This window comes from Dermacentor andersoni, unplaced genomic scaffold (genome assembly GCF_023375885.2).
Source record: "Dermacentor andersoni unplaced genomic scaffold, qqDerAnde1_hic_scaffold ctg00000693.1, whole genome shotgun sequence".
Classification (NCBI taxonomy): Eukaryota; Metazoa; Arthropoda; class Arachnida; order Ixodida; family Ixodidae; genus Dermacentor; species Dermacentor andersoni.
In genome coordinates this window covers 7,501-20,000 of record NW_027315373.1, presented here as the reverse complement: position 1 = coordinate 20,000, position 12,500 = coordinate 7,501, and the positions used below count along the sequence as shown (strand labels likewise).

Below are 12,500 nucleotides of genomic sequence, written 5' to 3'. Positions count from 1 at the left end.
TTTTTTTTTTTTTATTGTGAGAGACGTGAAATCGACACCACGAAATGAACGTCCCTTTGTTACCCTTTTGTTACCGCGGCTTCGAAACCGTGCGTAATACCAATTTAATTGTGTCCTGGTTGGCCGTTTGTCAGCACTTTGTGTTCTTCTAGAAAATCAACTACTAGTTTATAAATTACGTGCGCGAAATTTTCCTCCGTGTGCACCACCAAAATACTTAAAGAAGAGAGAATGCGTCCGGGGCCTTGGGATTTCGAAAATGACGTGCTCTGAAATTTTCACATCCGCCATTGGAAAGATAATTATTATCCGTCGTAAAAAAAAAAAAAAAGAAAAAAAAAAAAGAAAGAAATCACATTTGAAATTATCATTGAAAGTGGCCACGTTTTTCGGGGCATGTCTTGATGAAATAATCTCAGTTCAGTTCAGCATGATTGGATTTCATCTTTTCCAGTATTCTCAGTACTCTCGTTGTAGTACCAATTGCCGGCAGATTTTTTTTTTTAGTTGTTTAGAGTTATACATTCCTGAACGATGTTTTTCTTTTCCTCAAAGCTAGCCATAGAACCAGCGCTTTCTATAAAATCATGACAATAAGAATCCAGCATATCGGTTCATCTTCGGCGCGATTAAAGTTCGGGAACTGGCGATTTTTTATTGCCGTGATCAAGAAGGTTAACACCAGATAAGGCGTGATATTTCAGCATACCAGTCGCGATATCTAATCGAATCTAAGATTGAAATGGCGTTCTGAATTCTTTCGGTTCCAGATAGAAAGAAACAGAAAAAAAAAAAAAAAAGAAAGGATGTGATTGATTGCCATTCAAATCTGAAGACCGCGTGGAGAAAGTGTTCCGGTTTACATTCGGCAAATCAAAATGAACGGCTAAAATTAATCTATCGTCTGGTTTCATGCGCGAGATCACGTAAAAGGCAGCCATTCTTCTTAACATGGTTTCTCTCTCTTTTGCTCTCTCATTCGCGCACGGAAATTTCTTCGTACGGGAATTTTATGAAGCGAAGGCGGCTGCAGACCATTTTCTTTGTTTAGTTCATGTTCGTAGGCGCAAATTACAAACCTAACACTTGGAGCAACATTTCCACTACTCTAGAGGGGCATGAACTGTAGACAGTGCACGCTTTCTCATTTATCCAATCGCTCGCAAACACATTGCATTGCTAGTCTACAGTGGCAATACAAAGTGACGTTTCACCATGCACGTCGAAGTTCATTACCAGTACCGCGCCAGCATCGACCGGCCGGCGAAGCGACGAGCTCAGCAGCGCATGCGCAAGGCCCGACACCACCCCAACCGAGCTTCCCTGCTTATCGGAGAGAACAAGTGCGCGTGAACACGGGCGCGTCTGAGTATCTGGATTTAAAAAAAAAAAAAGAAAACAAAGAAAGCGTTTCCGAGATATTGACAAAGACAAGTGGTCGCGGTCGCTCTGAATCTTATCGTATTATAGAAAACGTGGGAAGGCGGCGCTTCCTCGAGGGTCAGAAAGTACAATCGTCGAACTAGGTGGCAAGTGGAGTACATCCTTTTTCTTGGAACGGTTTGCAATTGACTGCTTGAATGTGCCGACCACGCGTCGCGGGTCGCGTATAGAGCCAACCGTTGGCAAGCACGCGTCTAGCGTAGCAGCAGAACCGATCGCGGTTGCGATAACCCATCGTTGGCAGCGAAAAAGAAAAACACCCACACGCAGTTTGTAGCAATAACCGTACAAATCAATGTGGTTTTAAATATAGCTTCACTGGTCACCCAAGAAGGGCACCGAAACTTTCTCATGACGCACACCGCTGTAGTCCACAAAGAACAAAGCGCACAAAATAGATATGATACAGCCGCACCGCATTATTTCGTGTTTTCAGCATTTCATTACTTTCGTGTGCATGCGCGCTAGGGCCACGCAGGCCAGGAGTAAAAGGCACGAAAAGAAAAAAAAAAAAAAAAATGATACGCAATCCTAAGCTTTGACTTGACTGCTGTGGCACTCGCATTTGTGTTCTTTACCTTAGGCGAACGCAATGCGCAAACTGAACTGGAATTTCCAATAATGGAAATTCCTGTTTGGCTCATATTTGCGTTTTTCGCCCGAGCAAGCGCTTCACTGCACTACGCTTTGCCCCTTCAACGTGGCTACACTGCCCGGCAGGCGTGTTCTGCGTAGGGCCGAACCTGCAGGCAAAAAGCATGGGCGCCGCCATCTTGTTGAGAGCGGCGCCAGGGACACAATCGCGCCTAGCTCATTGAGTTTTCCCCCAAAACTGAAAAAAATTTGACTTCATTAAACGAGAAAGATGCCACGAGTGCCCCAACAAAAAGCTTTGAGGATTACCGAAGGGTAACTGAGGGCGACGCAACGGGCTCTGGAAAGAAGGATGATGGGTGTGGCGTCACGGGGGGATCGGAATAGAGCAGATTGGGGTGTGCGAGAAGAAACGCTCGTTAATGACACCAAAGTTTAAACCAGGAAAAACAAATGGGCATGCGCAGGGCATGCAATCTGGGGGGAAGATAACCGGTGGCCATTAAGGGTTACAGACTGAATTCCAAGAGGAGGGAAGCGTAGCAGGGGGTGGCAGAAAGTTAGGAGGGCAGATTAGATTAGGGACTACATGGCGACAATCGGCACCTGACCGGGGTACTTGGAGGATCATGGCAGATGCCTTTGCCCTGCAGTGGGCGTAGCCAGGATGATGATGATGATGATGTTCATGATGAAAAGGTAGCAACAGGTCTTCGTAACATACAGGTTAGAAAGATGAGGCACCTTTTAACCCTTGAATATATTTCGCCACATTTGGGCATACGACAAGTTTGTTTTCGAGGCGCTCGGTCCCACTGCTGCGAAAATGTGTACACAAAGGCTGCACAGTAGTTGCCAGAAATCGGGCACTCTATTTTTCTTTCATAGGGAATCTTTCTTCCACTTGGGCAGCGGATTTCGGCGGCAGGGCGAGCTTGCGTGGCCGCGGTGGTTTACGGATCCAAGCGATAGTGAACTCCAAAATCCAGTGTTGGCTTTGAGTGGGATTCATATTGATTGCGAACCCCACGGCTAATCCTACCCCCCATCCCCCCAAGTGGCTCTTTACAGGAGACAATCATTCAGAGACATCGGACAAATAGGAATTCTGGTTCTTTCTTTTGCTTTCATTAATTTTTCTCGAAGCCCATAACTAGAAATTTGCTGGAGCGGCTGTCCCATTTGCGACGCAACAAGTGCGACGCTACACACAGATGGAGTGGCAGTTTAATTACTCTCGTGGTCCGCGAACCGGCATCGTTGCGTGTAGTATAGGAATGGTGCGTGTCAAGTCACTGCTCGCGTTGAGCTTGTGCTCTTCATTTTGATTGAATGAAGTCTCACCTAAGTGAGCGGGGCCGATCCCGGAGGTAGTGCAATACCGGGCCGACCTGCGGCGGAGGTGAAGCAGGCTTCAAGCACTCCGCCAACTTCCAAAAATAGGTTTAATATCGTGGGTCCATATAGAACCCGTATCAGATATTAAGCTGATAAGAACAGATACTACACTTTGATCTTAGCCAAAAGGCCGAGAAGCGATGTCCTTCACTTCACTTCATTGTACTACTGCCTTGTGGGCGCCCTGCCGACATGGGTAACCTCAGCAACAGCGTGGGCAATATTATAAAATTCAGCCTGTGTACAGACTCAACGCTCCCTATCTCACGGATGAACTCGCAACGCCTCAGTCTTTCGCTGTTAACGAAACGCTGTCGCGTAGAAACGAGACCCGAGTGCAAGCTTGCTTGTAACGCGAAACCAACCAAGGCAACCTCGTAGAAAACGGAACAGGCGAGCGGAAAAAAACGCGCCAGGGGAATGCTTACTTCCGTCTGAATGCGACCGCTCAAGGTGACCTTCCTTGAGGGCTTCGTTTCAAGCCCGTGTGCAATTGTAATATACTACGCGCATTTCCTTCATTTCTTTTTATTTACCGCAAGGCCCACTGAAAATTTTGATACGGCACAGGCCGGGACGGATCGCAACGTGTCGAATCGACCGGTAGAATTAGGTAGCATGCCCCATGTACGAAGACGAGCAACATAGAAGTGAATGACAAAATAAATATAGAAAACGCTGCACACTCCTTCCCACCGGAAACATAGAGGGGAGAAAGATCGCCATCTGAAACACAGGCATTGTAAAAAAAAAAAAAAAAGTGCTACCTCATCATCTTTACCATTACCGTGTGTGTGTATGTATATATGCATGTGTGTGTGTGTGTGTGTGTGTGTGTGTTTGTGTATTTATATATATATATATATATATATACGCACACATGCTAGCATAGCTTAAACGCAGCTGGAAAGCTCAGCCTTGCACAAGAACCACCCCCTGTCGCAAACCCCTTTGAAACATTCAAATGGGAAACACGAGTACAGCGAGGTCGTTCGAACCTGGCGCCAAAACGCATTAGCGCCATCTGTGTACGGAACTAGGAAAACCTGCGGACTTTGCAATACAGAAAGAAAGGTAGATGGCGCGAGCTAACGCTCCATTGCATACTAAGAACGAGAGTTAGTGAATAATGGCAGAAACGTCTTGGGAAGAGAAAAAAAAAAAAAAAAAAACGCGCAACAGTTGTTGGCTTGTGCAAGCACTCTATGTTACAGCGATTAAAGAGCATAGCATCTTCTACAACAGCAGCTACAAAAAGAAGAAGAACGTGAGAGAGGGAGAGACACAGGCGTGTTTCTTTGGAATGCAGAGCATGCAGCACATACTATAAAGTGCCAAAGAGACGGGGAAAGCAGATGGCGCGAAGGTGTATGTCCTCAAAGCTTGAAAGCAATTTCTAAATTACAACATGTACCGAAGTCCACCTACTCTCATCAGGTTGCTCCCGCCTCCAGTTGCGTTTAAAGTGAAATTACAGTCGCCTCAAAGGCAGACAGAGAGAGAGTGAAAATAGGTACACTTGCTTCGCGCAGCTGCAGCCGTTCAAATTTTACAGCAAGAGCACTCCCGAAAGCACAAAGTCCGCTGCCGCCTGGGCGCAATGCGCTCGCTTCAGTAAATTGCCGTGCTGGCCTCGGCAACCAAGAGGTGTAGTGCGGCAGACTGCTGCATTGTAGCACACCGGAAACCGTGCAGACGTAAGCGATCGCCTCGACATCGCTGCGAGCGCTCGAAGAGACAAAGTCCGAAACCACGTGTGCCGGGGCGGTGCGAGCGCGACGCCTTTGACGCAACTTTTGCGTACAAGCCGCCGCACCGCCACGACGGAATCGCTGGCATCCCGCACGCAGCTGCATTGTGTCACGCCGGCAATCGTTGAAACACCACGCAGTCGTCGGCGTCGGCCCCGACATGGTTGCGAGCGCTGGAAGAGACAAAGTCCGAAACCGCGTGTGCCGGGGCGGCGCGAGCGCGACGCCTTTGACGCAACTTTTGCGTACAAGCCGCCGCACGGCCACGACGGAGCCGGTGTCACCCTGCAGAGGGCTGCACTATAGCACGCCGGGAACCGGCAAAGAACCGCGCAGACGTCGTCGTTGGCCGCGGCGTTGCCGCGAGCACGCGAAGAGACAAAGTCCGAAACGACGTCAGCCGGGGCGTCGAGCACGCCGCCCGCACTGTTCGCACGCGTGCTCGGAAATGGCGAAGGGGCCGCGCTAGCGTGCCTTGAATCGGTGAGCGGCGGTACCGCGGCGATCGCCAGAGCTCGAATCCGCCCTGCAAAAGCCAAATATTGGCGCTCGGCTCGGCGCAGTACGCCGCCGCGTCGCACGAGTACGGCCCCATGGAGGTCTGGGCACTTATCGCTGCTACTGTAAGGGGCCGTACGGCCCCGGCCGACATTGTACCGTAGTGCGATTTTCGGCTTGCGCGTGCTCGTGGCGTAGTCCGCGCACCGTTCCGACGTCGACAATCGTGCCCACGACTACGCGAGCGCTGGAAGAGACAAAGTCCGAAACCGCGTGTGCCGGGGCGGCGCGAGCGCGACGCCTTTGACGCAACTTTTGCGTACAAGCCGCCGCACGGACACGACGGAATCGCTGGCATCCCGCACGCAGCTGCATTGTGTCACGCCGGCAATCGTTGAAACACCACGCAGTCGTCGGCGTCGGCCCCGACATGGTTGCGAGCGCTGGAAGAGACAAAGTCCGAAACCGCGTGTGCCGGGGCGGCGCGAGCGCGACGCCTTTGACGCAACTTTTGCGTACAAGCCGCCGCACGGCCACGACGGAGCCGGTGTCACCCTGCAGAGGGCTGCACTATAGCACGCCGGGAACCGGCAAAGAACCGCGCAGACGTCGTCGTTGGCCGCGGCGTTGCCGCGAGCACGCGAAGAGACAAAGTCCGAAACGACGTCAGCCGGGGCGTCGAGCACGCCGCCCGCACTGTTCGCACGCGTGCTCGGAAATGGCGAAGGGGCCGCGCTAGCGTGCCTTGAATCGGTGAGCGGCGGTACCGCGGCGATCGCCAGAGCTCGAATCCGCCCTGCAAAAGCCAAATATTGGCGCTCGGCTCGGCGCAGTACGCGGCCGCGTCGCACGAGTACGGCCCCATGGAGGTCTGGGCACTTATCGCTGCTACTGTAAGGGGCCGTACGGCCCCGGCCGACATTGTACCGTAGTGCGATTTTCGGCTTGCGCGTGCTCGTGGCGTAGTCCGCGCACCGTTCCGACGTCGACAATCGTGCCCACGACTACGCGAGCGCTGGAAGAGACAAAGTCCGAAACCGCGTGTGCCGGGGCGGCGCGAGCGCGACGCCTTTGACGCAACTTTTGCGTACAAGCCGCCGCACGGCCACGACGGAGCCGGTGTCACCCTGCAGAGGGCTGCACTATAGCACGCCGGGAACCGGCAAAGAACCGCGCAGACGTCGTCGTTGGCCGCGGCGTTGCCGCGAGCACGCGAAGAGACAAAGTCCGAAACGACGTCAGCCGGGGCGTCGAGCACGCCGCCCGCACTGTTCGCACGCGTGCTCGGAAATGGCGAAGGGGCCGCGCTAGCGTGCCTTGAATCGGTGAGCGGCGGTACCGCGGCAATCGCCAGAGCTCGAATCCGCCCTGCAAAAGCCAAATATTGGCGCTCGGCTCGGCGCAGTACGCCGCCGCGTCGCACGAGTACGGCCCCATGGAGGTCTGGGCACTTATCGCTGCTACTGTAAGGGGCCGTAGGGCCCCGGCCGACATTGTACCGTAGTGCGATTTTCGTCTTGCGCGTGCTCGTGGCGGTGTCCGCGCACCGTTCCGAAGTCGACAATCGTGCCCACGACTACGCGAGCGCTGGAAGAGACAAAGTCCGAAACCGCGTGTGCCGGGGCGGCGCGAGCGCGACGCCTTTGACGCAACTTTTGCGTACAAGCCGCCGCACGGCCACGACGGAGCCGGTGTCACCCTGCAGAGGGCTGCACTATAGCACGCCGGGAACCGGCAAAGAACCGCGCAGACGTCGTCGTTGGCCGCGGCGTTGCCGCGAGCACGCGAAGAGACAAAGTCCGAAACGACGTCAGCCGGGGCGTCGAGCACGCCGCCCGCACTGTTCGCACTCGTGCTCGGAAATGGCGAAGGGGCCGTGCTAGCGTGCCTCGAATCGATCGGCCGGGGGCCCCGTAGGGCGACAGAAAGGCAATTGTGCAGGAAACCGTACTGGCCATTAGCGAGAAATTGCCGTTCGCGCATTCGGTAGACGCGCTGCGCTTTCACGACTTCGGCATTGTGCTGCCGACGTAAGCTTTCAATCTTGCTCGCGGCGTTACGAGGCGGCACGATTTTCGCCAAACGCTCGTCGAAAGTGGCACGAGTACGGCCCCATGGAGGTCTGGGTACTTATCGCTGCTATTATATGGGGGTCCCAGAGAGCAGTCGCCCCCAAAGCGACCTGGGTGTTTGATATGCGGCGGGCTTCGTGCCCGTCAAGCGTGTCCCCGGTATCGCTCCCGTGGATCCCACAGCTGACGTCTGCAGCCTCATCCGCTTGATGCGTTAGGGGCTGGTTGTCGGACGACGCTTTTTCCACGATATCGAAGTGTGTTCCGCATCGTCCTCGGACGAATCAAATACGAAAGCGCCGAAGGCGCGGGCGTGACCCGTCGCCTAGCGGCTTTGCCGTCTCGGCTACGTTGCAAGTGTCGGTCGGTCCACCAGTGCTGCGGGCTCGAGAGAAACCGCAAGCCGCGATCGAGTCGACACAACCGGTCTATCGAGAATGTTGCGTGCTTCTTGCCGCGTGGCGATACCCGGCCCTGCGGGGAGGGCGCCGTAGCGAGCTCGAACGCCGTCGTCTCGGACTGTGCAAAGTGCTACCCTTTGCGAGAACGAAGCGTGTTGGGGCGCCTGAAGGGTGGCCTCGGCATCGCAAAAACGGCGTCCGGCCTGCTTGAAAGGCTGGACGCGCAGTTGAACGATTACCTGGTTGATCCTGCCAGTAATCATATGCTTGTCTCAAAGATTAAGCCATGCATGTCTAAGTACATGCCGAAATAAGGCGAAACCGCGAATGGCTCATTAAATCAGTTATGGTTCCTTAGATCGTTTCTTCCTACTTGGATAACTGTGGCAATTCTAGAGCTAATACATGCAGTGAGCCTGAAGCCCTTTGGGCGACGGGTGCTTTTATTAGACCAAGATCGATCGGGTTTCGGCCCGTATTGTGTGGTGACTCTGGATAACTTTGTGCTGATCGCATGGCCACGAGCCGGCGACGTTTCTTTCAAGTGTCTGCCTTATCAACTTTCGATGGTAGGTTACTTGCTTACCATGGTTGTTACGGGTAACGGAGAATCAGGGTTCGATTCCGGAGAGGGAGCCTGAGAAACGGCTACCACATCCAAGGAAGGCAGCAGGCGCGCAAATTACCCACTCCCGGCACGGGGAGGTAGTGACGAAAAATAACAATACGGGACTCTTTTGAGGCCCCGTAATTGAAATGAGTACACTCTAAATCCTTTAACGAGGATCAATTGGAGGGCAAGTCTGGTGCCAGCAGCCGCGGTAATTCCAGCTCCAATAGCGTATACTAAAGCTGCTGCGGTTAAAAAGCTCGTAGTTGGATCTCAGTTCCAGACGAGTAGTGCATCTACCCGATGCGACGGCTCGGACTGAACATCATGCCGGTCCTTTCTTGGTGCACTTCATTGTGTGCCTCGAGAAGGCCGGTGCTTTTACTTTGAAAAAATTAGAGTGCTCAACGCAGGCGAGTCGCCTGAATAAACTTGCATGGAATAATAGAACAAGACCTCGTTTCTGTTCTGTTGGTTTTTGGAATACGAGGTAATGATTAAGAGGGACAGACGGGGGCATTCGTATTGCGGCGCTAGAGGTGAAATTCTTGGACCGTCGCAAGACGAACTACTGCGAAAGCATTTGCCAAGAATGTTTTCTTTGATCAAGAACGAAAGTCAGAGGTTCGAAGGCGATCAGATACCGCCCTAGTTCTGACCATAAACGATGCCAACCAGCGATCCGCCTGAGTTACTCAAATGACTCGGCGGGCAGCTTCCGGGAAACCAAAGTGTTTGGGTTCCGGGGGAAGTATGGTTGCAAAGCTGAAACTTAAAGGAATTGACGGAAGGGCACCACCAGGAGTGGAGCCTGCGGCTTAATTTGACTCAACACGGGAAAACTTACCCGGCCCGGACACTGGGAGGATTGACAGATTGAGAGCTCTTTCTTGATTCGGTGGATGGTGGTGCATGGCCGTTCTTAGTTGGTGGAGCGATTTGTCTGGTTAATTCCGATAACGAACGAGACTCTAGCCTATTAAATAGGTGCGGGGTTCCCAGCACCTTACAACCTTCTTAGAGGGACAAGCGGCTCCTAGCCGCACGAAACAGAGCAATAACAGGTCTGTGATGCCCTTAGATGTCCGGGGCCGCACGCGCGCTACACTGAAGGAAGCAGCGTGTCTTTATCCCTGTCTGAAAGGACTGGGTAACCCGTGGAACTTCTTTCGTGATTGGGATAGGGGCTTGCAATTGTTCCCCTTGAACGAGGAATTCCCAGTAAGCGCGAGTCATAAGCTCGCGTTGATTACGTCCCTGCCCTTTGTACACACCGCCCGTCGCTACTACCGATTGAATGATTTAGTGAGGTCTTCGGACCGATGTCCGGCGCGGCCTTTCGGTTGCGCCGGTCTGTTGGAAAGATGACCAAACTTGATCATTTAGAGGAAGTAAAAGTCGTAACAAGGTTTCCGTAGGTGAACCTGCGGAAGGATCATTACCGGATTGTGAAGGGTGGCGAGCGCCATTGTTTCTACCCCGTGTGGGTGAAGCAGCTCGCTGCGCCCGACGCTTTCCGCCGCTGGCCCCGCTTGGACGCGGGGACGGCTATACCCGAACATGCCGGGGACTGCCTGAATTTTGAGGGGCGCCCCGTGCCAAATTTGTTGCGCCCAGTGGACGCCGGCTGCAACCTTGGACGGTTGGCTTGGCCGCGCCCGCGGGTAGAAACGGCGTAACGCACACTGGGTGGGCTTTCTGTCCGCTTTGGCGCTCTTGCGCGGAATGGGAGTAAGACGACCCGACCTGCTGCTTTGCCCAGTACGAGGGGAACGGCGAAGCGTGCGGTCGGTCAAGGAACTGACGGTCGAGAGCTAATGCCGCTGCCGCTTAGTACACACACGGAACCGTGGTGCGAGCGCTCTCCCGTCCTCCGCGGCAAACGCTGCCGAGTCTGAAAAGGCTGGCGGCTGCCGGTCGCTTCCTGCGGCGAGTATGGAGTAACGACCCGACTTTGTTGCCACCCAAGTACTAAAGGAACGGTGTGGCGCTCGGTCGGTCATGGAACTGTCGGTATGAGGGTGCGGCTGCCAAGTACGGAAGGAACCGTGGCCTAAAGTGCTCTCCCGTCCTCCGCGGCAAATGCCACCGAGTCCGAAAGGGCCGGAGGCTGCCGGTCGGCTCCTGCTCGTGACGCGCGAGGTGTCGAGATCGCGGTTTAATGCGACGACGTCTGCAGGCTATTCGCCCGCCGCCGAGGGAAAGGCGGCGTTGCTGCGAAGTACCGAAGGAAACGCGGCTTTGCTACGTCGGAAGCGTTCTGCGGTTAGCGGACTTGTGCGCTTTGGGAAGGCGCCGCACGTCGAAAGAGGAAGTACGGACAGACGAGGGACTGTAGTCCCGGTTTCGAACGCACTTGCGGCCAGGCCCTTGCTGGCTTCGTCTTCCGCCTCAAGTAGACTTGTTGTGGCGCCGGCGCAGGGAGCCGTCCCTGGCACTGGCCGAGTGGTTTTGGAGAGCTGCGCGAGTACGCGCGCCGGGCTCTTGTCTTTCGTCTCAAGTAGGCTGTTGGATCAACAGCGGTTATGCTGCGGCGATCTGCCGATGCGAAAGTGTGTGTGTGTTTGAGGCCCTTCTATGAACCTACTGCTGACTGAAGCGAAGCACGTCGATGGGGGTGAAGCCCTGCCCGTGGCCGTGTAGCCGTTAAAGACTCCACAGCGGCTTAGCCCTAATCATGGCTCTGTCGCTCTTTGCAATTTTTAGTGGAGCGATGTGAACGTGCACACGAGACACACGGGTCCGGTGGATGGTTGGCAGGTAAAACCGGCTTCGAGTGCGCGCAAACGGCATAAGGTGCCTCGAGGGCAAGCGAGGAAGGCGTGGGCGCAAAACACACGCGCGAGTAGCAGGAGTGGAGTGCCATTAGGCTTTCAGCTGCTGAGACGCGGCCGCCGAAAGAGCGAGACTGGAGGAGCGCACGCCGAAAGGCGCTCTTCGAAACCACACACAGGGAGACGCCACGTGCCTAAAACCCTGGTTGTACTGTACTGAATTGAACAAACTATTTTTCACGACTCTAAGCGGTGGATCACTCGGTTCTCGGGTCGATGAAGAACGCAGCCAGCTGCGAGACTTGGTGTGAATTGCAGGACACACTGAGCACTGATTCTTTGAACGCACATTGCGGCCTTGGGTCTTCCCTTGGCTTCGTCTGTCTGAGGGTCGGATCACATATCAAGAGAGACTTCGGCGCACAGGGAACGTGCGTCCGTCGACTCGTTTTGACCGCGTCGGCATCATGGACAGTACGTTGAGCGCTAAAGCCACGCGCCAGCGGCCTCACGAGAGGGAGACGGTGGCAAACCGTTGTGCCAATTCTTCGAAAAGACGGAAACGAGGCAATACTACTGCAGCGTGACGAGTGCGCGCCTCTAGTAAGACCGCCGCAGGATGGAGTCGGATACCTGCAGGGAAAGAGCGGTCCAAGCACGAGGCGCGAACGTCTGTTGCCATGTAGCGCGCACGTTTGCGAGAGAGTCGGAAGCGCACGCTTGCGTGCACGGAAAACGTGGGAATGAAACGCCGGCCGATTCCCGCGCCGTGCGCAAAGCCAGCGCGATCGCAATTTGCGCTGTTTGCCTTCGAAGTACGTCGAGCTCCAGAGCTGGTCGCTCGTTCACGTCACCGCAGCTGTGTGGGCGCCCTTCCGGGCTTCGTCGCAGGAATGGGAATCGGCAGATTCTTGCGAGGAGCGGGGAGGAGAAGGGTGGCCCCCGAAAGCGGTTCGACG

At 54.3% G+C, this 12,500-nt stretch overlaps 3 non-coding genes across 3 annotated transcripts; 2 read left to right on the top strand and 1 right to left on the bottom strand.

Moving 5' to 3' along the window:
• Positions 1-3,385: 3,385 nt before the first annotated feature.
• LOC140214866 (U2 spliceosomal RNA) lies at positions 3,386-3,577 on the bottom strand. The gene has a single exon (XR_011891795.1). It is a non-coding gene; the product is annotated as a U2 spliceosomal RNA (small nuclear RNA).
• Positions 3,578-8,393: 4,816 nt separating this feature from the next.
• LOC140214868 (small subunit ribosomal RNA) lies at positions 8,394-10,208 on the top strand. Its single transcript, XR_011891796.1, has one exon. It is a non-coding gene; the product is annotated as a small subunit ribosomal RNA (ribosomal RNA).
• Positions 10,209-11,782: 1,574 nt separating this feature from the next.
• LOC140214861 (5.8S ribosomal RNA) lies at positions 11,783-11,935 on the top strand. Its single transcript, XR_011891790.1, has one exon. It is a non-coding gene; the product is annotated as a 5.8S ribosomal RNA (ribosomal RNA).
• Positions 11,936-12,500: the final 565 nt, after the last annotated feature.